Source organism: Sus scrofa, chromosome 3 (assembly GCF_054392235.1).
Source record: "Sus scrofa isolate SSC_HxYL_T2T_F1_AM1 chromosome 3, Sscrofa_HxYL_maternal_Yorkshire_Landrace_v2.0, whole genome shotgun sequence".
In the NCBI taxonomy this organism is placed as follows: Eukaryota; Metazoa; Chordata; class Mammalia; order Artiodactyla; family Suidae; genus Sus; species Sus scrofa.
Window position 1 is genome coordinate 14,896,982 of NC_139385.1, and position 25,267 is coordinate 14,922,248.

General features: G+C 47.2%; 1 protein-coding gene and 1 long non-coding RNA gene across 5 annotated transcripts in view; both read left to right on the plus strand.

Moving 5' to 3' along the window:
• Window positions 1-25,267, plus strand: part of GALNT17 (polypeptide N-acetylgalactosaminyltransferase 17) — a 423,891-nt gene that overhangs the window by 5,796 nt on the left and 392,828 nt on the right. The window lies entirely within an intron of this gene.
• On the plus strand, window positions 10,238-21,387 carry LOC146404421 (uncharacterized). Its single transcript, XR_014840386.1, has 2 exons — window positions 10,238-13,094; window positions 19,102-21,387. It is a non-coding gene; the product is annotated as an uncharacterized LOC146404421 (long non-coding RNA).

Below are 25,267 nucleotides of genomic sequence, written 5' to 3' on the forward strand. Positions count from 1 at the left end.
CTGTGGCTCTGGCGTAGGCTGGCAGCTGTAGCTCCAATCAGACCCCCTAGCCTGGGAACCTCCATATGCCACGGGTGTGGCCCTAAAAAGCCAAAAAAAAAAGGAAAGAAAGGAAGGAAGAAAGAAAAAAGGTTGGATTGGTTTGGATGGATGCGATGAGGGGAAGAAGCAGGAAAGACCTGGCTGGGGAGGCTGGGTGTCGGCAGCCATCTTGCCTCCGCCATCTTGCCGGCACCGTCCCGAGGCTGCTGTGGTCCTTCATCCTCCCGGAGAAAGGGCATCGCATCCTTTGGAGGAGCCTGGAAGTGGAGCCAGGTCAGGGACCGGCCTGTTTCCGTGTGTCTTCTACGAATGTGTGATTTTATAACAGGAATATGGTTTTATTATTCCTTTTTTCCCTGGAGAGTAAAATGAATTCATATGTACTGTGGAGAATTTGGGAAACTCCCCCCCAAAAATCATACAGAGGACGATAACACCGTGGTGAAGTATTTAAAACATGGTGGCAGGGTGGTTTGGTACATGGTAAAAATGGGTGTCGGCACAGGCAGATTTTTTTTTTTTGGGTAGAATTTCCATGTAACGCTCTACAGGGCTTTTGGTGCTCTGTCACCTCCTGAGGAAGTTACTTGTTTCCCTCATCTTAGAGCCGAGAAAAGTGAGAAACAGAGATGCTCTGTGACGTAGCCAGGATGACACAGCCAGTGAGGGGCAGAGCCAAGATTCCTGAATGTTAGGATACTTTTCAATCCAACCCAGTGACTCCCCCGCCTCCAAGAGATCAGGGTGAAGGCAGTGGAGGCTCAGGTGCCCCATACAAGCCCCAAGCTCTGGCCGGCGACCCCGCCCCTCACCGGGGTCCCCCTTGCAATGAATCAGAAGGGCAGGGCGCACATGGCTGCTCCAACCAGTAAGCCCAGGGCACTGTTGTCTTGAGAGGAAATGCAGTCGATTGAGGCTAGGTTCCAAATTTAGATTTCAGAAGGATATTGAATAGAAGCAGGGTTGCTTACAGAAATTGAAAACCTTTGCGGGAATGGAGAGAAGTCAAAATTACCCAGCCTGGTCCTGCCCCCAAGCCACACAGAAAGACAAAGCTGGAGTCGGAACTGCAGAAAACCAACAAGTTTCCACATAACCCGAGTGCAGCCCGCCCAGCCTGCTGCATTAGCCAGACCCACTAGGTGGGGAAAGTGACTTGGCACAGAGGGACAGGGATCGAGATGAGCTCTGTGGGCCTCCAAGGTGGAGTCAGAAGGAGAGGGATCCTGTTTTGAAAGCATCTCTCCATGGATGCCAGGGCTGGTCTTGAGCTGTGTCTTCTTTCCCAGAATATGGATGTGCTCGTATAGACTGTTGAGTTGGATCGTACCCGTATTTCCTGTGGCAAGGAGGTCAGGGGGAGAGAGGAGAGGCTCCACGTTTGTGTTAAAATCACTCCTTGCAGGGAGGTCCTGTTGTGGCTCAGCGGAAAAGAATCTGACTAGCATCCATGAGGACACAGGTTCGATCCCTGGCCTCGCTCAGTGGGTGAAGGATCTGGCGTTGCCATGAGCTGCGGTGTAGGTCGCAGACACAGCTCAGATCTGGCATTGCTGTGGCTGTGGCCTAGGCCAGCAGCTGCAGCTCCGGTTCGACCCCTAGCTTAGGAACCTCCACATGCCGCAGGTGTGGCCCTAAAAAGATATACACACAGATATCACTCCTTGCAGAGAGTTCCCTGGTGGCTCAGTGGGTTAAGGAGCAGTATGCTCCTTATGGTCACTGCTGTAGCTCTGGTTACTACTGTGACGCAGGTTTGATCCCTGGCCTCAGAACTTCCACATGGTATGGGCACAGCCAAAAAAAAAAAAAAAAAAAAAAAAAATCCCTCCTTGCAATGAGCATCAGAAGGGAACCAGGGCAGTGCAAGCCTTAAGTGCTGTGTCGGGCTCGGGGGCCCATCCGGGCCCAGGTGTGTGGCAGGCTAAGTCAGCAGAGCCAGGACCTGGACACTGGAGGGAGGGAGTCTCACTTCCTTTATCTGCCACAGACTGATTAGCATCTGGCAGCTCCTGGAGAGATGGGGGCCCGGTTCTTGGACAGATGCAGGCACATCTGTGTTGGCCAGTATGTATGACAGTCCCACTGCCAGCAGGGGCAGCCCGCCACCTGCCCAGCCCAGAGGTAGTGGGAAAGGCGGCCAGTGTCTGGAGGAAGAACTCCAGTGCCTTGACCTTTGCTGTTGCCCAATGGGGAGTGTCTTCTGCCGCCAGGAAGAAGGCTTGGTGATGAGAGCTAGGAATGACCGCAGGGAGGTGGCTCGTGGGCATGGCGAGGCCCGTGTCAAATGGAGAACCCCCCAAGATCAGAACCTCCCGAGTCTTTCAGAATGTAATACTGGAGTAAAGGTTGTTCTTTGGGGGCAGCAGACAGGGTGGGTAGGGTTTTTGGTTCTATCACTTAGTAGCTGTGTGACCTTGGGCCGACCTCCCTACCTGTCAACTGTGGAGTAGGGATAAATGGGGATTCCAGATGGACAGCACAGCCGTGGGGCCCAGCGCATGGCCGCTGGGAGAAGGTGAGCTCTTTGAAGGAAGAAAGGAACTTTGCTTGCTTGTTCTTCTCAGCATCTCTGATGCCAAGAATGCACTGGTGCATAGCAGGTGCTCAGCAGATGTTTCTGGAATGAATGCATGAACAGTTGTGCTGCTTGAGGCAGTTTGGTCGTTGTTACCTGAGGGGCTGGGGCAGGGGAGGTCCCTTTTGCTTTAACTTACAAACTTGGGTGAACTTGGGGTCCTTCTCCCTTCTCTGTTTGAGGCTGATTCTCTTTCCTTCTTCCTTCTCCTTTCTTCCTCCCCATCTTCCGCTTCCTTTTTTGTTTGTTTTCTTTTTGTTTTACTTTTTAGGGCTGCGCTTGGGGCACATGGAGGTTCCCAGGCTAGGAGTCCAATGGGAGCTGCAGCTGCCTGCCTACACCACAGCCACAGCCACAGCCACATCAGATCTGAGATGCGTCTGCGACCTACACCACAGCTCATGGCAACGCCAGATCCTTAACCCACTGAGCGAGGCCAGGGATCGAACCCACAACCTCATGGTTCCTAGTCGGATTTGTTTCTGCTGCACCACAACGGGAACTCCCTTCCACTTCCTGATAGTGATGGTGCCTTTACCTGACCTCTTTTGAGGCTCAGGAGGAGAAATGGCAGCTTGTATGTGTCAAAGTCCACTATAGAAATGTTGCTCACTTCCATCTCTTCGTGAGCATTTCCTCGCTGCTGGAGCTCAGGTCTCAGGAGAATATCAGAATGAGTATGGGGGTGGTGACACCAAGTCTCTGGCTGCGGCAGGCACAGTTGGGACAAGGCCTGCATTCAGGGGGTTGGTGCAGTGGCCCCTGGGGTGGCCCGCTTGACCAAGTGGTATTGAACTTGAACAAGAGAACTCAGAAGTTTTAACATGTGGACCCTGGGACCCGGGTGGAAGCAAATCATTGACGATGGTCAGTGCCCAGGACCAGGAATGCACAGGGCAACTGGCCCGAGGACAGGCGGTAGAGACAGAAGTGTGTGTGGGGATGTAAGGAGGGCCGTGGTGTGGCTGGAGCCCATCGGCCAAGGGGAGCTCGTTTGCAGGACCAGGTGGAGGCTGGACCCAGCCAGGCCTCAGTCCCAGGCTGGTTTGGACTTGATTCTGTACACGTGGGAAGCTGTTGGGTGGCTGGTCACTGTGGTGATGATGTAATGAGATTCATGTTGAGTTGAGGTTTAGTGCATGCACCATTAGGCAGGAAAGTGAGTTAGAATCCAGTAGTGGGTATAAGGTGCCGGTGTTGCTGGCCCAGCCATGCCTCTAGCTCAGGACTCAGCCAGCCCCCCACCATTCGGGGACTCCAGGTGCCTCTCCCCTGGGCCCTCCCTCCCCAGCCCAGGCTCCATCCTAAGCCAGGGTTCTGCATCTAGAGCTGCTTCCTTTGGAAAATCTGAATCAGCCCTGGGAGCTCTGGCCAGAGTGCTCCCCACCACCCCACCTTCGCTAAGGTGTACTCGGCCCCCACCACACCCCTTCCTCGCCCTCTGTCCTTCCATGTCCAGCTGAGGGGGCCAGCTGAGGGGGCGAGTCTGTCAGGAGCTTTCTTGCCAGCTCCTCCAGGGCCCTCACCTCTGTGTCCTCTGCTCCACCCACCTCGTAAACCCCCTAATTCTAGATCAGCTTATGCCCAAGGAAAGGCCCCCATGGTGGGGGGGGTGCCCTTAAATGATGCACATGCTGTAGTCTCTTCTCGGCCCTAAGATTGTCTAGCACCTGGTGATAAATCTCCCTTTCTGTTCCCCATTCCCTGCTGAGCCAAAAAGGAAGTGGGATGGGCTGGAGGGATTCGGGGAGAGGCTGTAGTGGTGATGGACCCAGGAATTCTCTGCTCCACACCCATCTCTTCCTGCTCTCCCCTGCTGCTGCCCTTAGACGACTCACAAGCCCGTCACCCTAGTGGCCACTGCAGCAACCCCCCGCACGCCAGCTCTGTCCCAGCTATGCCTGCTGCAGCCAGCGGGCCCCATGGGTCTGCCTTCCGAGGCCACCACTATCCAAGGCATCTGTGTCCTGCAGATTCAGGATTCACGGATTCTTCATGGATTCAGCTGGAATGCCATGTTGCAGGGTAGCACCTGTTTCTTCTGCCAAAGGGACCAGAAGATGGAATTCAGAAGTTCGGGGAGCCAAACCCCCACAGGGTGGCCTTTGATGGGGGCACAGGAGCTTCTCTTCTGCAGGGAAAGCCTTTCCTGATGCCAGGTAGCATTTAAAACATGCAGAACTTGAACTTCCCTCTGTGGCCCAGTGGGTTAAGAATCAGACTGCAGTGGCTCGGGTTGCTCTGGAGGTTTGGGTTCAATCCCTGGCCCAGCGCAGTGGGTTAAGGATCCAGCCTTGCTGCAGCTGTGGTTTGGATTCAGTCCCTGGCCCGGGAACTTCCATATGCCATGAGTGCGGCCATAAAATGAAAAAAAAAAATTGCAGGACTCACTTGGTTGAAAGCCCTCCCCCTGCCTACCTTGTTACCCCTTGCAGGTCTTTAGACTGTTTGACATGTGGGTGACAATTGGCTTAGCCACTGATAGAGAGAAGTTTTCCCTTTTAATAATGTCCCTGCCATTGCTTACTGCAGAGCCTCAGCCTTGCCATGCATGAGTAATAAACCGCTGCCGTAATTGCATCCAGACACCAGCACAAGAGCGAGCAGGCTGATGGTTAATAGGGAGCAGGCTTCCACAGAGCCTCCTTCCACCCTGGCCTCAGACACAATGGCTAATCATGTGATTAGTGTTCACTGCGGGGTGCCTTATGGTTACCTGTGGCTTGCTAGGTGCTGTACCTCCCTGGTTGAAGACGTGGGGTTCTAGTTCCATGTATTTCCAGGGACCAAAGTATGTATAAATGAGAGGTCCATGACTTTAGGGGTCTTTAACTTTCAGATTTTAAATAATACCTCCTTCCTCCCATCCCATCCTGTTAAAATCTCATGCATTTTCCAAGGGCCAACTCCGAAGCCCTTTATTCCCTGAAACCTTCCCTGCCACCTTGTCAGAAGTGTCTCCTCTTCTGGGCTCTGATGGTACCCTCTATGGGTCTGCTTTTAGCTGTTGTTTATCTCTGCCTTACATTACAATGAATCATTTACATGGTAACAGCTTGCAGAATAGGTTTTATTCTTTTTAAAATTTTCATTATTATTTATTTTTTATTGAGGTAGGCTTGATGTGCAATATTACAAGTTACAGGTGTACCACCTAGTGAGTCACCATTTTTAAAACTTAAGCTTCTCTTAGAATTATTTTAAAACATTGGGTATATTCCCTGTGTTGTACAATATATCCTTGTAGCTTATTTATTTTATACATAGTGGTTTTGGCCTTTTAATCCTCTGTCCCCATCTTTCCCCTCACCCATGCCCCCTCCCTGCTGGTAACTGTTGGTTTGTTCTCTGTATCTGTGAGTCTAGTTTTTTTGGTGTGTGTGTGGTTGTTATATTCATTGGTTTGTTTTATTTTTTTACACTTTGCACATTAAGTGATATCATACAGTATTTCTCTTTCTCTGTCTGACTTATTTCACTGGGCGTAGTATCCTCCAAGTCTATCCATGTTGTTGCAAATGGCAACGTTTCATTCTTTATGGCTGAGTAGTATTCCACTGTATATTTTAAAAATCCCTTTCTAGGAAATTTAGGGAATTAATTCATGAGCAAGTAACTTCTTCTCCCTTAAGTCCAGAAGTTGTGGTAACTAGCATTGGTTTGGCACCATGAGGTCATCATGATGACATTCAAATGTCATAATTCATTATATTTTCCTTGGTCTTTTCATCATGGTTACAAGATTGTGGCAGTGGTTCCATTCATTGCATCTTTATACCAGGTAGGAAGTACTGTACCACTGATCAGATCTACTCCTATTGTTTAATCAGGAAGGAAAAGCTTTCCCAGAAGTCCCTCCAGTGGGCTCCCATATGTGGTTCAGAAAATGGCCATGTGACCAACCTCACTTTGAGAGAATAGTTGCTTTTCAGAAGAAGTAAGTATGGTGGAGATGAGGACAAGGAGAGAAGGAATGTCCATGGTATCTGCCATCCTCTCTACACCACCTCCATCCCTGCTCAGTGCATATTAAAATGAAGCAAGGAGTTCCCTTCATGGCGCAGCGGAAACGAATCCAACTAGGAACCATGAGGTTGCAGGTTTGATCCCTGGCCTTGCTCAGTGGGTTAAGGATCCAGCGTTGCCATGAGCGGTGGTGTAGGTCGCAGATGAGGTTTGGATCTGGCATTGCTGTGGCTGTGGCGTAGGCCAGAGGCTGTAGCTCCGATTAGACCCCTAGGCTGGGAACCTCCATATGCTGCCGGTGCGGCCCTAAAAAAAAAAAGACAAAAGATGAAAAAAAAAAAAGAAAAAAAGAAAAGAAAAAAGAAGCAAGACTCTTTGCTACCTAGAAATTCAGTTAACTAGAATATTAAATCCTTGAGCATTCTGGTTACTTGGATTTGATTTGGCAGTGTCTCATAGATTGAAACTACCATGAGTAATCATATTTTGTCAATGCCAGGATGCACATTTTTATATCTCTGAAATTGAGATTCATTTTATGATGAGTGGTGTGTCATAGTTTCATTGACAGCATTTTCCCCTTTCTGGGTACATAAAAATGCTGCAACTTAACCACTGAAGGCACCTTCGATTTGCTCAAGTACAATATATGGTCTTTGTAAACACGCATGCGTACCGCATTGTACCATATGCAGTATTTTTTGGGGGTGTTGAATACATACACGCAAGTGTTTTGTGTCACTTAATTCTCCATCAAACTTTCTTGCACTCATACCCATTTTACAGTTAAGGAAGCTGAAACTCAGAGAAGTCAGTTCTCTAGAAACACCTGCCAGCTCCCTTTTTGTGGTTTCCTTTGAGAAGCTGGCATTTGCTGATGTCTGCATGTGGGGCTTGGTCCCAATTAGCATTGGTGGCTGGTCTAGGGATTGCGGGGGGTGTGGGGATACAGTGACAGGAGAGCAGCAGGGATCCTGACTTCCCTTAGGTTTAGCGGTTGCTAGTGTGTAAAGTTGTAAAGCTGTTAATTCTAGAGCTCTAAATTATGCTGGGTGAGCTTTAAATCCAGCCCATAATTAGAACAAAATGTGAGAAAAGTGAAATTGATATTAAGTTAATTAAAAGGCTTTGCTTATATTTGCAAGGAAATTAGCACAACAAGAGTGCTGACAAGTGCACATTGTGAATTTCTTCGTTTGGGCAACTCTCAGCAGGCCTCAGGCAAGCTTTGTTCTTGGCTTCTGCCCTGTGCCCTCCCTGCTGCTGAATCTCCATCTTACTGGTATCTTGGTGGTTTTAATTGGGGAAGATGCAGTATAGTCTTCTGATGGTCCTTTTTTTAATGGATAGCAAACCTTGAGTAGGAGCCACACCATTCAGTTGAAGGCCCAGGTCCTAGAGTTGTGTGTATGGAGGACTTGGAGGCTGTTTGTTGACCCGTAGCTGATGCAGATGGCTCATGTGGTTCCCTCATGTCCAGAAGATATGCCCTTTGGCCCAGTGTACCCTTCTTCTCATTCCTGTTTGCCATTCTGAGCTATGCCACAGAGCTGAGTTGGAGTGTACAGTGTAGAATTTTAATTTGGAATTCCCAGAAGACAGGGGGAAATCTTTTTCATGGAACCATTCATACCAGGGGGGGCTGGATTGGGGGGCTGATATCAGGCAGTTGGGGTGGCAGAGGCAATGCCGCATTTACCAAGGGATTGTCTTTTCTTCTTGGGCAGATATCTAATCCTCAGGCTCCCTGCAGTTGGTGAGGGGCCATGTGACTGAGTTCTGGGAACTGGAAGATAGGTGGAAGTAATGTTTGCTACTGTCAGACCTTGCCTTCAGAATATCCTCTGGGGAGTTCCCGTCGTGGCACAGTGGTTAATGAATCTGACTAGGAACCATGAGGTTGCAGGTTCAATCCCTGGCCTTGCTCACTGGGTTAAGGATCCGGTGTTGCCGCGAGCTGTGGTGTAGGTTGCAGATGAGGCTCGGATCCCGTATTGCCGTGGCTCTGGTGTAGGCCTGCGGCTACAGCTCCAATTAGACCCCTAGCCTGGGAACCTCCATATGCCATGGGAGTGACCCTAGAAAAGGCAAAAAGACCAAAAAAAAAAAAAAATACCCTCTGGGGTCCTCTGTGCCTCCTTTCTTTAGAGGCCTTGGGGTCTGCCTCTTAGTGGCATGAAAGATGGAAGGATCCTCAATCCCTGAATGACTGTGTGGAGCAGAGTACCCTCCCATCCTCCCCAGCTCTCTTGATATCTCTATGCATTGGACTTTTTTATTAAGCCATTGAGATCATGGAGCTTATCTGTTACAGCAGCTAGTGTTACTCATCCTGACTCATTGAAGCAGGCAGGTCTGGAATACCAGTCTCCCTAAGTCACAGGACAGTCTTTCTCCTCTGCATCTCCATCCTTGCTTAATATGATCAGCAAGTATGAATTGAGCTCACAATAAGTGGGGTGGGGTAAGATGGTTGGATGAAAAGCCGCCTGACTCCAGATCTGCTTCTCTGGCTGCTCTTGGCTTTAAGAGAACAGTCTTGTATCTTGGTGTCCCAGTGTTCTGTTTACAGAATGATGGAATGATTATAATCATCCCCTACTTATGCTCCATGTTGGAGCTGAGGGATAAGTATTGAAATATGGCTAAGTTGTTTGCAATTATAAACAACTAAATAATATATGCATTGTCTTTAGTACGGTTTCAGCTGATAGGAACTGGCATTTTTCAGGATGAGACAAACTGAAAAGGTTAGTTTAAGAATTAGCAATTAAAAAAATCATGATCTTTGCTGCCACTGCATTTTAAATCATGCAAACATTTATGTTTGTGCCAAAGTGCCACAATTTCCTTTAGAGCAATTACTGAAATGCATTCGCAAGATAAAAATGGAGTTTGGGGAAGAATATTTAAGAGCTCTTTAATGATGTTAAAAACTTTGCTAATTTGCCAAGTTGTACTAAAATCCACTTCATTTTTTTTTTTCCTGCCTACCCATCTTCTTGCCATTGAACTGATTCCAGGAGATTTGAAGAAAGGGGTTGCAACTAATATTAAAATACACAAATCTCACGAAATATCATTTTAAGAGCCTTTCCCTTTTCCTTCATTACCCAAAGGTGCACACTCAGGAAGGGGTAAGAGTCCTTGGGCTGTGTTTGCTTTTGCACAAAGCAGTTTGGGGAGAAAACAAAAGCTAAACAGTAGTTACTCAAAGGTGGTTTGGATTCAACCCTTTCCTTTTGCTGCCCCAGGTAGCAGACCCCTGCAGAGGAATGGGTTGCCCTGATTTCTTCATCCTCATCCTCCTTACTCAGGTCTCAGCTTGGCACATCTGCTGCCAGTGAAGGGCTTGTGGTCGCCCCAGCATCACTGCTCTGTGGGTCTTCCAAGTTCCTCTTCAGGGCAAAGAAAATCCCAGGCCCTGGGGAATTCAGATCCATCCTCCCTTTTCCCCACAAGAAAGGGTTTGGCGTAATGGTGCACATTTTCATGTGTGTAAGGTTCGTGGTTACCTCTCATGGATGGAGCTCTTGGAAGTCTAATCTTGAGACGTTCCGTAGCATTGAGTTCTAGGCAAGAGTCAGAGATGCAACCCTGACCCCACCAGCTGACCTTTGGGGGTGGGGTGGGGGTAGGGGAGCATACAATGGACTGAGCCTGGGCTTTCCACTTAGATTGATGACATCTCAAACTTCCTCACAGCTACTTAACAAAGTCACACCAAAGGTTAGGTTTTTGGCAACGCGCAGAACACTACAGGCCCCAGTTTGCCCGTCTGTAAAACAGCAGCTGCTTCCATAAGGAGGGTGAAGGCTGTCTGTGCAAGATGGAACTTGTCAATACCTCAAGGGGTGCCTGTACTTAGGAGAATGTTGATGAACAATTTTATTAATACTGTGCAGTGGCGGCAGAACCATTAGCACTCTTTGAAACAGACATTCAGCCCCTCTCAGGCTCATCTCTTTCCCCAGTGATGTCTAGATAAGCTCTAAAGTCTGTGCAATGTAATTGTATGGCATCTGCAAATTCTCTGACACTATTCTCAGCAAAAGGTGGAGTCGAATTCCCCTCCTGGTGATTATTATGGGCTGACCTGAATGACTTGCTTCTAAAGAGTGGAAGTGGTTGGAAATGATGTAACCTGATTTCTGAGGCTGCATCATTCATAAAGGGCCATAGAGTTTCACTCTGGTGCTCTCTCTGGGGACGTGCATCCTTAGAGCCTTGAACCCTGAAGCTGGAGAGAGCACATGGAGTGAGAAGAGGTAGATTGAGAGAGACGGGGGCAGTCCAAGAAGTCTCGGCTGTTGCAGCTCCCAGCTGATTCTGTCTTCCCAGCACACAAGCCAGGCCTGTGCATGAATGAGCTTCAGCCTACCCCACCCCACCCCACCCCACCCTGACCGCTGCCTTCCAGCCTCCCCAGCTGATGCCAAGTGGAGCAGACACGAGCTGTTCCCGCCCCAAGGCCTGCCCAAATTGCAGATTCATGAGCAAAATGAATGTAGTTATTGTTTTAAGCCATTGACTCTTAGGGTGGTTTGTTGTATAGCAGTAAATAACTAGAACACTGGGCCAGTCTCCTTGTGTTTAATAAAGTGGTTTTTTTTTTGTTTTTTGTTTTTTTTTTTTTTTCCCCTTCTCATCATAAGAAATAGGGGACTTGATGATGATGATAACCGTGTTAACAGTAATGAACATAATAATAGCTAATATTTATTGTGCACTTGTTAAAAGTACCCAGCACTGTGCTAAAGGCTTAAATGGATGTGAAGGGAAGTCATGCATGTTTGTTCCTAAGTCTTAGGTTTATATATCACTGGTAGACTATGGTTAACAGCCTAACTGTTGCAGAGGTTGGCCATCGGAGGCATCTTTTAGCCAAGTCTCTGCCCTGGCCTGGACCACCATGGGTGGGTGGGAGAAGGTAGAGGGCGGGGCCTGCGATTGTTCGCTCCCACGTGAGCATCAATAGTTAACAGAAAACATCGTGCCTGGTCCCTCATGGACCCTCGTATCAGAGTTTCCAACATCACACGGTTTCAAGTCTTTTATTTTATTTTATTTTTTATTTTTTTATTTTTATTTTTGTCTTTTCTAGGTCTGCACCCACGGCATATGGAGGTTCCCAGGCTAGGGATCCAATTGGAGCTGTAGCCGCCAGCCTACACCAAGCCACAGCAATTCAGGATCCAAGCTACATCTGCAACCTACACCACAGCTCATGGCAACGCTGGATCCTTAACCCACTGATTGAGGCCAGGGATCAAACCCGCAACCTCATGATTCCTAGTTGGATTCGTTAACCACTGAGCCATGACGGAACTCCATCAAGTCTTTTATTTTTTAATTATTTTCTTTCGAGGGCCGCAACTACAGCATATGGAAGTTCCCGGGCCAGAGGTCGAGTGAGAGCTGCAGCTGAGGCCTGTGCTGCAGTGCACGGCAACGCCAGATCCTTAACCCACTGAGAGAGGCCAGGGATCAAACCTGCATGGTCAGGGCCACTCTGTCGGGTCCCTGACCTACAGTGCCATCACGGAAACTCTTAAGTCGTCTAGCAGAGATAAGAACACATTTGACAGAGCCTGTTTCTACAAGGAGACACATGATTTTCTCCTTTTGGGGGAACCTGGAGAACTTGGTGCTTCTACAAAGGATACTCACGGCAGACCCACAGAGTACCTTATGCTGCAGAACTGTAGGTAGTACTGCACACTTCTTTCCTTCCAGTTAGGGAGAGGGGGAAGGAGGGGGCTGATCTGATTTATAATAGAGGAAACAGATCAGCATCACAGTTTTCCCAGAGTGAGGGCACTTTTTATTTCTGTTTTTACTTGGACACACAGTGCATGTGGCATCCACACTTACTGCCTATATATGTATGACCGGGTCACTTTGCTCTATGGCAGAAATTGGCACAACATTGTGAATCAACATAATAATAATAAAAAAAAAAAGCTTACTACAGACAAGGGGATGCCATAGGCCAGTGGGCCCCATGCCATGTCTGAACTTCATATTGATTTGGGGAACTTTGGGGAAGAAGTGCTGGTCCCCAGATTCCTCCACCTGGAAGTTCCTATTTTTCAGATGCGGGATGGGACTTGATTTGGAAATCCTTATTTTTCAAAAGCTCAGTGGGTGATTCTGAAGAGCAGCTGGGAGCCACGGAGATGGTTGACTCCCGTGCTTTGAAATACTTTCCAGTCCTTCCGTGGTGGTAAAAGCTTTCAAGCCTTCGTACCTGTGAACTGCTGCTTGGAGGGTAGCTCTCCCTGCTCGTTCCAGTGTCTGCCTCTGTCAAACGTATCGGCTTTACAGGGTTGACGGGAGCGTGAGGCGAGGATGGGATGTCTGGTCTGTTCCTGACGTCTAGCAAACGATGATGCCAATGACAGTGATAACGATTTGAATTCCGGCGCTTGATGATCTTTATTCCTGGCATTTGCTGTTAATTTTAAGATTTAAAAATGAACCTTCAAGAAGGTCCCGTTGTGGCTCAGTGGTCACTAACCCGACTCGTATCCGTGAGGATGTGGGTTCGATCCCTGGCCTTGCTCAGTTGGTTAAGGATCCGGTGCTGCTGTGAGCTGCAGATCTCTTTTGATTCCTAGCCTGGGAATTTCCATATGCTGAGGGTGCAGCCCTAAAAAGACCCCCCCCCCCAAAAAAAAGGTACCTTCAAAACGGATCCTTTTTTTTCTTATTATGAAAACATTTAGCATGAGATCCGCTTCCTTGAGAACGGGCATAGCTATGGCTCCTGTGGCTCCGGCGGTTGGCACCCCTTTTGGGGCTTTTGGTGCCTTTGGTTCGGCCTGCATCAGGCCTTCATCTCAGGCCATCGGGGGTGGCTTTTGTTTGGTAAGCTGGGTCTGGGTGAACATATTCCATTCTGTCGGCTCTGAGGCCAGTTTTTACCTTTCATTGTAAAAAACCTGCTTCTCCTCTGGCGTTTCCTGCATCCCTGAATGGTAGTCTTGCTCCTCTAGCTTTACAAACTGGCACCTCTGTCTCTTCTCACACCTGATAGCTATCCACGGGCGGGGCGGGCGACTCCTGGGACCTGCCATCTCCTCCACCCTCTTCCTGCTGCCTCTTCTTCCTGCAGCCACCGGGCCTCACCTAGGACTTGGGAATTGACTCTGTCATTGTTCCTGCCTCCAAGCCCTTCAGAGTCCTTGCTGCATTTTATCACCGCCGTTATCTTCCTTCAACACAATTTGCATCAGGCCACCCCTCTCCCCATGCAGGCATTTCCTCACCCTGAGATCTGTGTTTCATCTCTCCCAGTGCTTCTGGGCTCTTAGTGCAAGCGTGCTTTTCCAGAAGAAGGTGACCTGTTGTCTCGGAGTTCCTGAAAGTGATGGGAGAGCCTAGACTTTCTTTTTTTTAATCGCTGCACCTGTGGCATAGGGACCTCCTGGGGCTGGGGACTGAGTGCGAGCCACAGCTGCCTTTAACCCACTAGACTGGGGATCAAACCTGTACCTCCGCAGCAACCCGAGCCACTGCAGTTGTATTCTTAACCCACTGCGCCACAGCGGGAACTCCAGAAATCCTAGCCATGAAGAAGGCAGATTCTGCAGTGTGCAGAAACCTTCCATATGTTATGAACCTTTCCACATCCGGTGTGGTTGTCGGGCTCACATCTAATTCTTTTTTCTGGCTGTTGGTTCAGGTCTTTCTGAAGCCTTCCACTTGGTTTTCACGGTCACCCTCTTTCTTTTCTCACTCATAATGTCATCAATTTATGTAATTTAATAGAATTACGTAATTATAGTAACAAGCACAGCTGGCATGAAGAGGCTTGGGGAGGTGGGGGGGAAGAAGCCACAACGAACTCTTGGCAGGTATACAGCTGAAACAGTGAGAGAAGAAACAGAAAGGCCCGCTAGGCAGGTGGTGTCTAGCAGCCCAGCCGACAGCGTGCCTGGGGCGTCTGCCTTGATTCTGTTTTACTGAAGTGATGACCCAGCGTGTCATTTGCAGCATCAGTTAAGAGAACATCTATTGTGTTAAATGAGCATGTTCACTGTGATGAATTTGGGGACCCCGGAAAAACAGAAATGAGAAAATAACATCTCATTTTAATTCTACAGCATTAGGACAAGAGCATTTTGCTGCATGTCTCCCCATAAACATTTTTCCGTCTTTACGATCATTCTCATGTTAAATGTTCCCCTCCTCTGCTTCTCTTAACATTTTAATGTAAGTATTTCCTCATATTGTTAAACACCTTATAAACATTCATTCTAGTTGTTATATGTTATTTTCATGTAGTGGTTTTACCACGAGTCCGTTTCTCACTTCCCTGTAGGCAGAGACGAAGATCGCTCTGTTAGAGAAAACTCACATTATTTTCTTCCTGTGTAAGGAAAACCCCAGTTCTTCCCTCCAGTTTCCTTCCTGTGTGTCTCCTTTATTGCTCACACAGGATGCCTTATTATTATTATTATTATTTTGTCTTTTTTTTTTTAGGGCTGCACCTGCAGCATATGGAGGTTCCCAGGCTAGGGGTCGAATTGGAATTGTAGCTGCCGGCCTACGCCAGAGCCACAGCAATGCAGGATCTGAGCCGCATCTGCAACCTACACCACAGCTCGCCGGATCCTCAACCCACTGAGCAAGGCCAGGGATCAAACCCACGTCCTCATGGATGCTCGTTGGGTTCGTTAACCACTGAGCCATGACGGGAACTCCCCAGGATACCTCATTTTTGACACTTTTGGTCACCAAGTGGGTGGAGGTTTTTCCCCACACTAAACCATTCTCTGTGCCACCCCCTAGGTGTCTGACAGTTCTGCTCCATTCTGACATTCCCTGAAGTGAGAGTCAGATTCCATGGTAGAAACCGCTAGAATCAGTCCTACAAAGCTGCCTCCCCTCTTCCCCCACAACCCTCTAACCACTTTGGATGCCATTCGCCAGCTCAGATTGTCCCTTGGGCTTCTGACCAATCATTTGGAGGTTCCAAGGACGACCCCTCTTCCCCGCCCTGTTTAATTGGCTAGAATAGCTCAGAGAACTTAGACAAACATTTTACTTACTTTTTACCTGTTGATTAGAAAAAGGTGTGATGAAGGATACAGATGGACATCCAGATGGAAAGCCGGGTAGGGCAAGCTATGTGGGAAGGGGCAAGGACCCTCCATCTGCCCATCGCCCCCGCCCCCCAGCTCCTCTGTGTGTTCACCAACCCGGAAGCTCCCTGAACCTCATACTTTGGGGTCTTAGGGAAGCTTCCTCACATGGGCACAGTGGTTTATCCCCTCCACTTGCAGCCTTTCTCCCTTTTCAAGTGAATTGAGGGCAAGCTGAAAAGTCTAAGCTTCTAATCAGGGCCTGCTCTTTCTGGGGACCAGCCCACATCCAGGAGCCACCTGAGAGTGACTTCATCAGAATAAAAGACACTTCTGGGACCCAGGAAATTCCAAGGGCTTCCAGAGCCCCGTGTCAGGAACTGGGTTCAAAGGCCAGATATAAGAACAAAAGATGCCTCTGGTGCTCTTATGACTTAGGAAATTACAAGAGTTCCAGGATCTCTGTGTCAGGACCATGGGCAGAAACCAAATATATATTTTCTGTTATTGCACAATTGCTTTCAAATTTTTCTTGCAAATAATGGTGTGATGAATATCTTAATAGATAAGGACTTTATGTCCACTATCAAATAGAAATAGTCTCAATATGGAATAACTGTGCCAAAAGGGATGAGGTTTTTAAAGACTTTGGATATATTTTGCCAAACTGGTTCCCGTTCAGTTATCAGTTTAGACTTTCACCAACAGTGCACGATAAGTCCTTGTGTTACCTTATCCTCTGTCACAACGAATAGATATTATAATTTCTAAAACCTTGCTAATTTGATAAGCAATCACATGTTCTTGTTTTAGCTTGCATTTCCTTGATTGGTAGTGAATCTTTTTCCAAGTATTATTTGCATTTGCATTATTGTAAAATTTTAAGTTCTGATTGATCGGTTAGAGACTGAATTTATCCGTTGATTAATTCAATTGTTGATTTGCATGTACTTTTTGAGGTAGTAAAGGAATTATCTCTGTCTTCAATATTTGTTGCAAACATGCTTTCCAAACACACTGCTTACCTGTTAATGCTGATAACTTTTCTGGAGGGTCGTATAGGTTTTGCATTTTCATAGAGCATCTCATCTTCACAGAGTTTTCTCTCATTTAATGCTTAGAAGAAATTGTCATGTGTGTATTTCTCTGGCTTTATTTAAAAAATAAGTTGAATTTTCAGCATATAACTTAGAAAATATATGGGAATTATGCTTGGAAATTATCCTTGGGCGTGGAGGTTCTAACTTGATCTTTCCCATTTATTTAAGCTATGTCAGCCCCACTGGTTGAGTAATGCTGCCTTCCTCGCTGATTTGTGATCTTCCTTTATCATGCTCTCAATTGTTATATATTAAAAAAGATAATGTTTCCTCAGAAACATTATTAACTATTAGAGTGTCTGTTCCACTCTAATATTATATCTGTACCTGAATCATTGCCATGTTATATTAATTATGTGATCATTTTATCCCCATTATGTCTCTTGTCTTTGTCCTGCCTTTTTTTTTTTTTTTTTCTTTTCCATTTTAAGGGATGCTTATTGCTATGCCTCTTTTTGGGCCCAATGCCTACACTCTGGAATTCTTACTTTTGTTTGTCTTTCGAAGACCAGTAACCTTCTGGAAGAAAAGGTATATATAGATGATAGATTTTCAGAGATCTTTTGTATTTTCCTCTTGCCTTTACATACATATGCCTGGGCTAACTGCAAATTTTCTTTGTCCAAATCTTTGCCCTGAAAGCTGTGACATTTAATATGACATTTAGTATATTGCAGTCCATTAAGTATAGGTAGCCTGTCTGTCCATCCATCCAGGACCAGCTCTGTAATTTTTGGGGCCCAGTGAAAAATAAAAATGCAGGTACCTTGTTCAGGCATTATGAACAATTTCAAGATGGTGACAAGAGCATTAAACCAAATGCTTTCAAAGAGCCGGGCTCTGTGTGACCGCGTGGACTCACTGCGAAGTCGGTCCTGTGTTCGTCCATCTCATGGACACGTCATGGAGCATGCATCGGTGTTGTGTGCTCTGAGGCAAAGAGCCCTCCAAGATGCTCACCCGTCCAGTGGAGGACACAGGTGGGTCAGCCAGGGCATCATTCGTACTTGGTGAAGGTGTGCACAGGGCGAGTGGAGGCACAGGGAGAACTCCATTGGACCCAGCTGCCAGAGAAGGAGTCTGGAGATGGCGCCTCTACTGATGTTCTAAGGCTTTTGCTCTAAGCGTGGGGAGCCTGTGGAGGGTTTTGAGCGCCAGTTCAGATGCTTTGAAAAGATCACCCTGCTGGGTGGAAATGATGTTTGAGGGGACCGGGGTGAAAGCAGGAGTGGAAGCAGTGAGGAGGCTTTTGTGATAATCCAGGCTGGGAAAGTAGAAATGCTGGCTGGACCTGTTTCACATAGGGCAGGTGGTGAGAAGTGGTCACATCCTGGATGTATTTTGAAGATAGTGCTGTGATGATCTGTGGATCAAATAAATAGGAGGTAGGGGAGAAAGACACCTGTTGAGGATAACAGTGAACTTTTAAATCTGATCGGTTAGAAGAATGGCAGTGTCCTTCAGTAAGAAGGGGAAGGCTTGTAGGGGAGTGGGTTTGGGGGGGGGGGTTGAAGCATCCTACTGTGGATGCCCTGAGTTTGAGATGCTCCTTTACCTTAACTCCAGGTGGAGGTGCTGAAGAGACAGTTGGATGTGCCATTCTGGACTGGGGCTTTTGATCAAGAGGGGCAAGGGAAGGAAGAGGCTTTGCAGGGAGGTTGCAGACAAGACGAGATGAGAAAGGTAGCTTCCATAAAATGTTCTTGGTGACTGATTGGATACAGAGAGAAGGAGGAACCAGATTTAGAAAATGAAACGGACCAACTCTTAAGGCCCCTTTGCCCCTTCGGTCATTATCCAGATAGGGGTTCTGGAATGTGGAGTCAGATCTCTTGCTTCTAGGTCAGATTCCTGTGGGAGATGATGAAGGTAATTTCTTGGGAGTTGTTTGTGATCAAGAGAGAATGACTGCCACTTAAATGATGAATTATGAATGATTTAGGAGAAAACGACTTTTTTTCAGAAACACCAATTCTGAAGGCCTGTTAGGTTGAGGCAGTAAATCACTTGTTTCAGTGACAGACCTAGAGAGTGGCTGTCCTTCAAAGGGGGATGCAGGGATCACCTTCTCTGGGTTGGATCCAGGCAGTTATGATTTTGGAAGCAAGTCCAGGGTCCATTTGCTTATGGCATTCAATACCTGTTATTTTAATTGTCTTTTTAGGTTGCACCCACAGTATATGGAGGTTCCCAGGCTAGGGATTGAATCAGAGCTGTAGCTGCCGGCCTATACCACAGCCACAGCAACACCAGATCCAAGCCGCATCTTCGACCTACACCACAGCTCACAGCAACGCCGGATCCTTAACCCACTGAGCAAGGCCAGGGATCGAACCCACGTCCTCATGGATACTAGTCACGTTTGTTACTGCTGAGCCACAATAGGAACTCCTTGCCCTCAGCACATTTGAGCCTCTCATCTTTGCTCCTAGAGTCTGTTACTCTGGGATTAATCCATTACGAGGGAGAAAGCTGAGCTCTCTAGAACCGGGAGATTTGGAACAGAAACAGAATGTCACCTAGATGCAGGGAAAAGCCGGATGGGCGCCAGGCCACTCTGATAGAGCCACACAACCCTGATCTTCCAGGGTCTGGCTCTCGCTTCCCAGACACGGTGGCAAGTTATGCAGGGCAAAACTGTACCTCCTCATCCCCTTTCAAAATTAAGAGGAATTCTTGCAGGGAAGGGAAATCTCGGCGAAGTGCCCTCAGGTAGGACTTGCCATTTTATTCTGACTTCAGCAGGGAGCACGAGGAGGGGACAGGGACAGCATCGATAAACTCAATGAGGGGACAGGGTGGAACGGTCAGGTAGCCTGGTGTGTGTGTGTGGATGTGACGGTGTGGTGTCTGTTTTATCATCTCAGTCATTCATGCACTTTCAAAGACGAGGTCAAGTTATGGAAGGACACTTGCTGTGTTCTGGAGTGGATTAAAACCCATCTTTATTTCCGGTGAGTGATTTAAATATTATATAGCTCATTTATAATTGAATAAACATGTACTGGCTCTTTACAGATTTTGAAGGCATTCTCTCCGAAAAGGCTGTTTTGTTTTCTCCTTTTCAAATAAACATGAATTAGCATAAAAAATAAGGAGCCTGTGAAAGGAATCAATAAAATTAACTGGAATTGGATTTCACACTTTGAATGCCTTCCACGTTCCTATTAGGGGAGATACGGAGAAACAGGTAATCAGTTCAAAGAGAAGCTCAGACTCACACAAGAGTGACCTACTTCCAGAAGATGAATATTTAAAATAAGAAAGGCTTGAAAAATAATTCGTTTTACATTGATGGACCAAAGCTCCAAATAACAGGGAACCTGACAAAAAGAAAGGCTTTTTCTGGGATTGGAAAAGGCCAGGCTAGCATTGTGGTGGGGGTAGCCCAGAGATTTCGGATTGATGGGGAAAAATTAGACTCGGAGTTGTAGGATCAGTTATGTCACGCTGATGAGTTGATTTGAAATCCGTGTTTTATTTTTGACCCATAAAACGGTTTTCCTTTGTATCGTGAATGGGATTGGCTTAAATTTTGTCATTGTTTTTTTTTGGGGGGGCCACACCCATGGCCTATGGAGGTTCCTAGGCTAGGGGTCAAATCAGAGCTGCAGCTGCCAGCCTACACCACAGCCACAGCAATGCCAGATCCAAGCCGCGTCTGCAACCTACGCCACAGCTCACGGCAACGCTGGATCCTTAACCCACTGAGGGAGGCCAGGGATTGAACCCGTGTCCTCATGGATGCTAGTCGGGTTCGTTAACCGCTGAGCCACGACGGGAACACCCTGAATGAGTATTTTAGAAAGAAACTTCATGTTCTCCCCCTCAGAAATATTCTCATTAGAAATTTTTGATTTCCGATTACTTGCAAGTTACTGATTTGGGGCGGTGAATTTGCTCATTCTTACTGCAGTGCACTTCGCTCAGTTCTCTGTGGTTTCTGTTCGTAGCTATTGCAGAATGCAAAGTGTAAAACGAATGCAGACTGGGTTTTTAATCTATTTGAACAATTTGGAAACTTGCAAGCCACTGTAATGGAATTTGCTGTGTAGCGGCCAAAGGAGTTTTTTGATTTTGAAGTTTTTTGCGCTATTTACTTTTGCTTTATTTGAAAAAGATTCTGGGATGTTGCCAAAGACCACTGGGAATTGCTTGTAACTCTGTTAGAAATACGCACAGTGTGGTTAACTGTGGAAGCGGGGTTGCCTGTGCTGTAAATCATTCCTAGGGTTGTTGCTGGGCTTGGAAACAGCTTTTCTTTTAACTTATTTTTGTGATCCCATTTGTCAAGGGATAGGCAGTATTGTGAAGAATGTGGGATTATGGGAGTTTTGCAGCTAGAACCCCTTCAGTGAAAGTTTCCAGTGTGTTTTCCTTGACTAGTTTCAATTTTCCATTTGGATTAGATTTACTTTCTGGAAAGAACACACACACACACACACACACACACACACACACACACACACACACACCCTGCATCTCCCCCCCCCACCCCCGCCGCCACCCCAATCTGATCTTTTTGCTTGACTTTCTTCAGCTGCGGAGGTTACCTGGGTATCCTAATATGAGAGTGGATGGGAATTGAGGACTAGAGAGGAGAAAAAGAAAATATGACGTAGGAAGAATTCTGGAAGAGAGTGAAGAAGAGAAGTGAGGGTCTGTGTGTGCATCTCAGCTATTGATGAAGTTCGCCAGAATGGGTTCGAAGAGCCCGAAATAGTTCTTTTTTTTTTTTTTGCTATTTCTTTGGGCTGCTCCTGTGGCATATGTAGGTTCCCAGGCTAGGGGCCGAATCGGAGCTATAGCCCTAGCCTATGCCCAGAGCCACAGCAACGTGGCATCCGAGCCGCGTCTGCAACCTACACCACAGCTCACGGCAACGCCGGATCGTTAACCCACTGAGCAAGGGCAGGGACCGAACCCGCAACCTCATGGTTCCTAGTCGGATTCATTAACCACTGCGCCATGACGGGAACTCTGCGAAATAATTCTTTTCTGTCTCTAGTCCTATCTAAGAATCTCGGTTATGCCCCAGAGCAAGGCGTGGGTGCCATCTTTGACTGCTCTTTTGTGCTAAAGACGGCAGCAGGATTAAGCCTCCAGAGGGAAGGTTCCCAGAGGGCAAGACTGTCACCGTCTCCCAGTTTCCTCAATGCCTTGCACATAATAATAGCTTAATGAACATTTCCTGCATAAATAGACATCCTTTAGCTTTAAAATGGCCATTCATGGTTTTTCAAACAGACAGAATAACCTGGTGACTGAGACAAGCAGTTCAAGTGGCTTTGAAATGTCTTGGTACTTGGGGTTTGGTGTAAAATGAGGGCGTTGTTTTGTTCTAAAGGTGAAGAGAATGGAGATTACGAAGGCGCTGACAGCAGGAGCAGGAAAACTGGGAGAAGAAGATGGGGATTCTGGTTTGGTGCCACTGCAAAGTGACTGTGTATTTCTTGTTATCATTGGCTTTGCTCTGTTTGAAGAGGAAAAAGGGTTCTTCTTCTTTTTTTTTTTTTTACTTTTTTAGTGCCGCATCCATGGCATGTGGAAGTTCCCAGGCTAGAGGTCAAATCGGAGCTGCAGCTGCTGGCCTACACCACAGCCGCAGGAATGCCCGAGCCGTGTCGGTAATCCACACCACAGCTCATGGCAATGCTGGATCGTTAACCCGCTGAGCAAGGCCAGGAGTCAAACCCACATCCTCATGGAGTTTGTTATTGCTGAGCCACAATGGAACTCCAAGAGGAAGTCTTTTTTGGCCTTTTTTTTTTTTTTTTTTTTTTGTCACAACAAGGTGCATGGCATGGAGACATACCCTGGAAACATGCCTATTCTAGGAGAACCTGGGCCACAGATAAGCAATGATCTAGTTGTTTCTAAGTCTCAGATGTGGTAGGTAGTGCATGTGGGGCCCTCGGGAGTTCACAGGGTGTGGAGGAATGGTTCTAGATTTGTATCCTGGAATCCCCAGCCTGGTCAGTGGGAAACAGGATGGTGGGCCTGCCCTCTCAGGGTTATGGTGGCCTGAACCAAAATTTGACAACTGCGTTGGAGAGTTCAGATATTCATAAGGTGACTTCAGTGATTACGGCTCTGTAACAGATTGTCACAAAATGTGGTTGGCTTAAAATAATGACAGTATTTCTTTTGCCTACAAATCTGCAATTTGGGCAGGGCTTCTTTGTTTGTGGTCTCCCCAGGGTCACCTGTAGCAGGTCAGAGGCAGAGTCTGGAATCATCGAAGCCTCGCTTACTCACATCCAGCTGGGTGATGCTGGCTGTCAGCTGGGATCTTGTTTGTTGCAGTCACATGCGGCCTCACCATGTGGCCTGGGGTTCTTTACAACACGGTATCTCCATTAGGAAGAAGAGTGTTGAGAGAGAAAGATCTAGAGAGAGAGAATGGAAACACTAGGTGGTGATACTGAATTTTATGATGTAGCCCCTGAGGTCATGTCCTGGCACTTTCGACACATTCTAGTCATCACAGCAGTGACAAGCTCAAGAGGAAAGAAAAGAGTCTTCCCTTTTTTTTTTTTTTTTTTAGGGCCACGCATGTGACATATGGAGGTTCCCAGGCTAGGGGTCCAATTGGAGCTGTAGCCACCAGCCTACACCACAGCCACAGCAATGCCAGATCCAAGCTGCGTCTTCAACCTACACCACAGCTCATGGTAACGCCGAATCCCCAACCCACTGAGCGAGGCCAGGGATCAAACCTGCAACCTCATGGATCCTAGTCGGGGTCATTAACCGATGAGCCACAACAGGAACTCCTAGTCTTTCCTTCTTGATGGGAAGTGGCAACGTTCTCCAAGTACATGTGGGTCTGGAAATATTGATGTTGGCTATTTTTGGAAAATGCAGTTTTCCAGGGGCTGAAACGATAGAATTTGTAGTTGGCTGTGGAGTAAGAAGAAGGACACAGGGTTTGAAGTGACACCCCGAGCTCTAGGGTGAGGGGCCATCACTCATAGAAAGGCAGTATGTTTAGAGAGAGAGACAGGCTCCACCAGGAAAGGGGAGGGAATAAGGGAGGAGTTTGGTTTGGGGTCCCATTGATTTGTTAGTAAATCCTGCATCAGAATAGCTAAGACAAATACCATATGATACCACTTATATCTGGAATCTGATCTACGGCACAAATGAACCTTTCCACAAAAAGGAAAATCATGGACTTGGAGAATAGACTTGTGGTTGCCAAGGGGGAAGGGGAGGGAGTGGGATGGATGGGGAGCTTGGGGTTAATAGATGCAGGCTATTGCCTCTGGAATGGATGAGCAATGAGATCCTGCTGGGTAGCACTGGGAACTTTGTCTAGTCACTTACGATGGAGCATGATAATGTGAGAAAAAAGAATGTATATGTGTATGTGTAACTGGGTCACCCTGCTGTACAGTAGAAAATTGACAGAACACTGTAAACCAGCTATAATGGAAAAAAATAAAAATCATTATATTAAAGAAAAAAAAAAGAATAGCTTTCTAAGCTGTGAACCCAGAGGTGTAACATTATTTTAGAAACAGTTAACTGAATTTTCCAGTAGTTTTCTATCTTTTCTTTTTTTCTTTCTACGGCTGCACTTGCAGCATATGGAAGCTCCCAGGCTAGGGGTTGAATCAGAGCTGCTGCTGCCGGACCAAGCCACAGCCATGGCAGCGCCAGATTTGAGCTGCATCTGTGACCCACGTCACAGTTTATGACAAAGCCAGATTCTTAACCCCCTGAGCAAGGTCAGGGATCAAACCTGCATCCTCACAGACGCTATGTTGGGTTCTTAACTTGCTGAGCCACAACAGGCACTCCTCCCATAGTTTTGTTTGTTTGTTTGTTTTAATTTTTTTCTGATTTTTTAGGGCCACACCCATGGCATATGGAGGTTCCCAGGCTAGGGGTCGAATCGGAGCTGCAGCTGCTGGCCTACACCCGCAGCCATAGCCACGCCAGATCTGAGCCACATCTGTGACCTACACCACAGCTCATGGCAACACCAGATCCTTAACGCACTTATCGAGGCCAGGGGTTGTGCTTGCGTCCTCATGGGTGCTAGTCACATTTGTTTCCACTGAGCCACGATGGGAGATCCTAGTTTCCTGATAGTTCTGAGCTGCGTTGCGTTTCTGGCCTTCCAGCCTGCTGGGAATGCTGCAGCCCTCAGCATTTGCTGTCCTTGGCAAATGGCTACATCATAAAATTCAATATCATTCCACCCAGTGTTCTCATTCTCTCTCTCTAGATCTTTCTCTCTCAACACTCACCCTCATAATCTACATACCAGTTGAGTTAGAGCAGCAGCCAGTCAGGACCCAGTGCTTATTGAATTCATCCCATAAGCCTTTAATGAGCACCTGTGGTTTGCTGGCACCTAAAGAATTCAAGTAAAAACTTCAGACCATCATTGTTCTCAAAGCTTCCTCTCTAGGAGAGATGATGCCCAGTGCTCCACGCTCATCACTGAGCTCCAAAGATGCAGAGCTCGGGGCAGGAGCAGA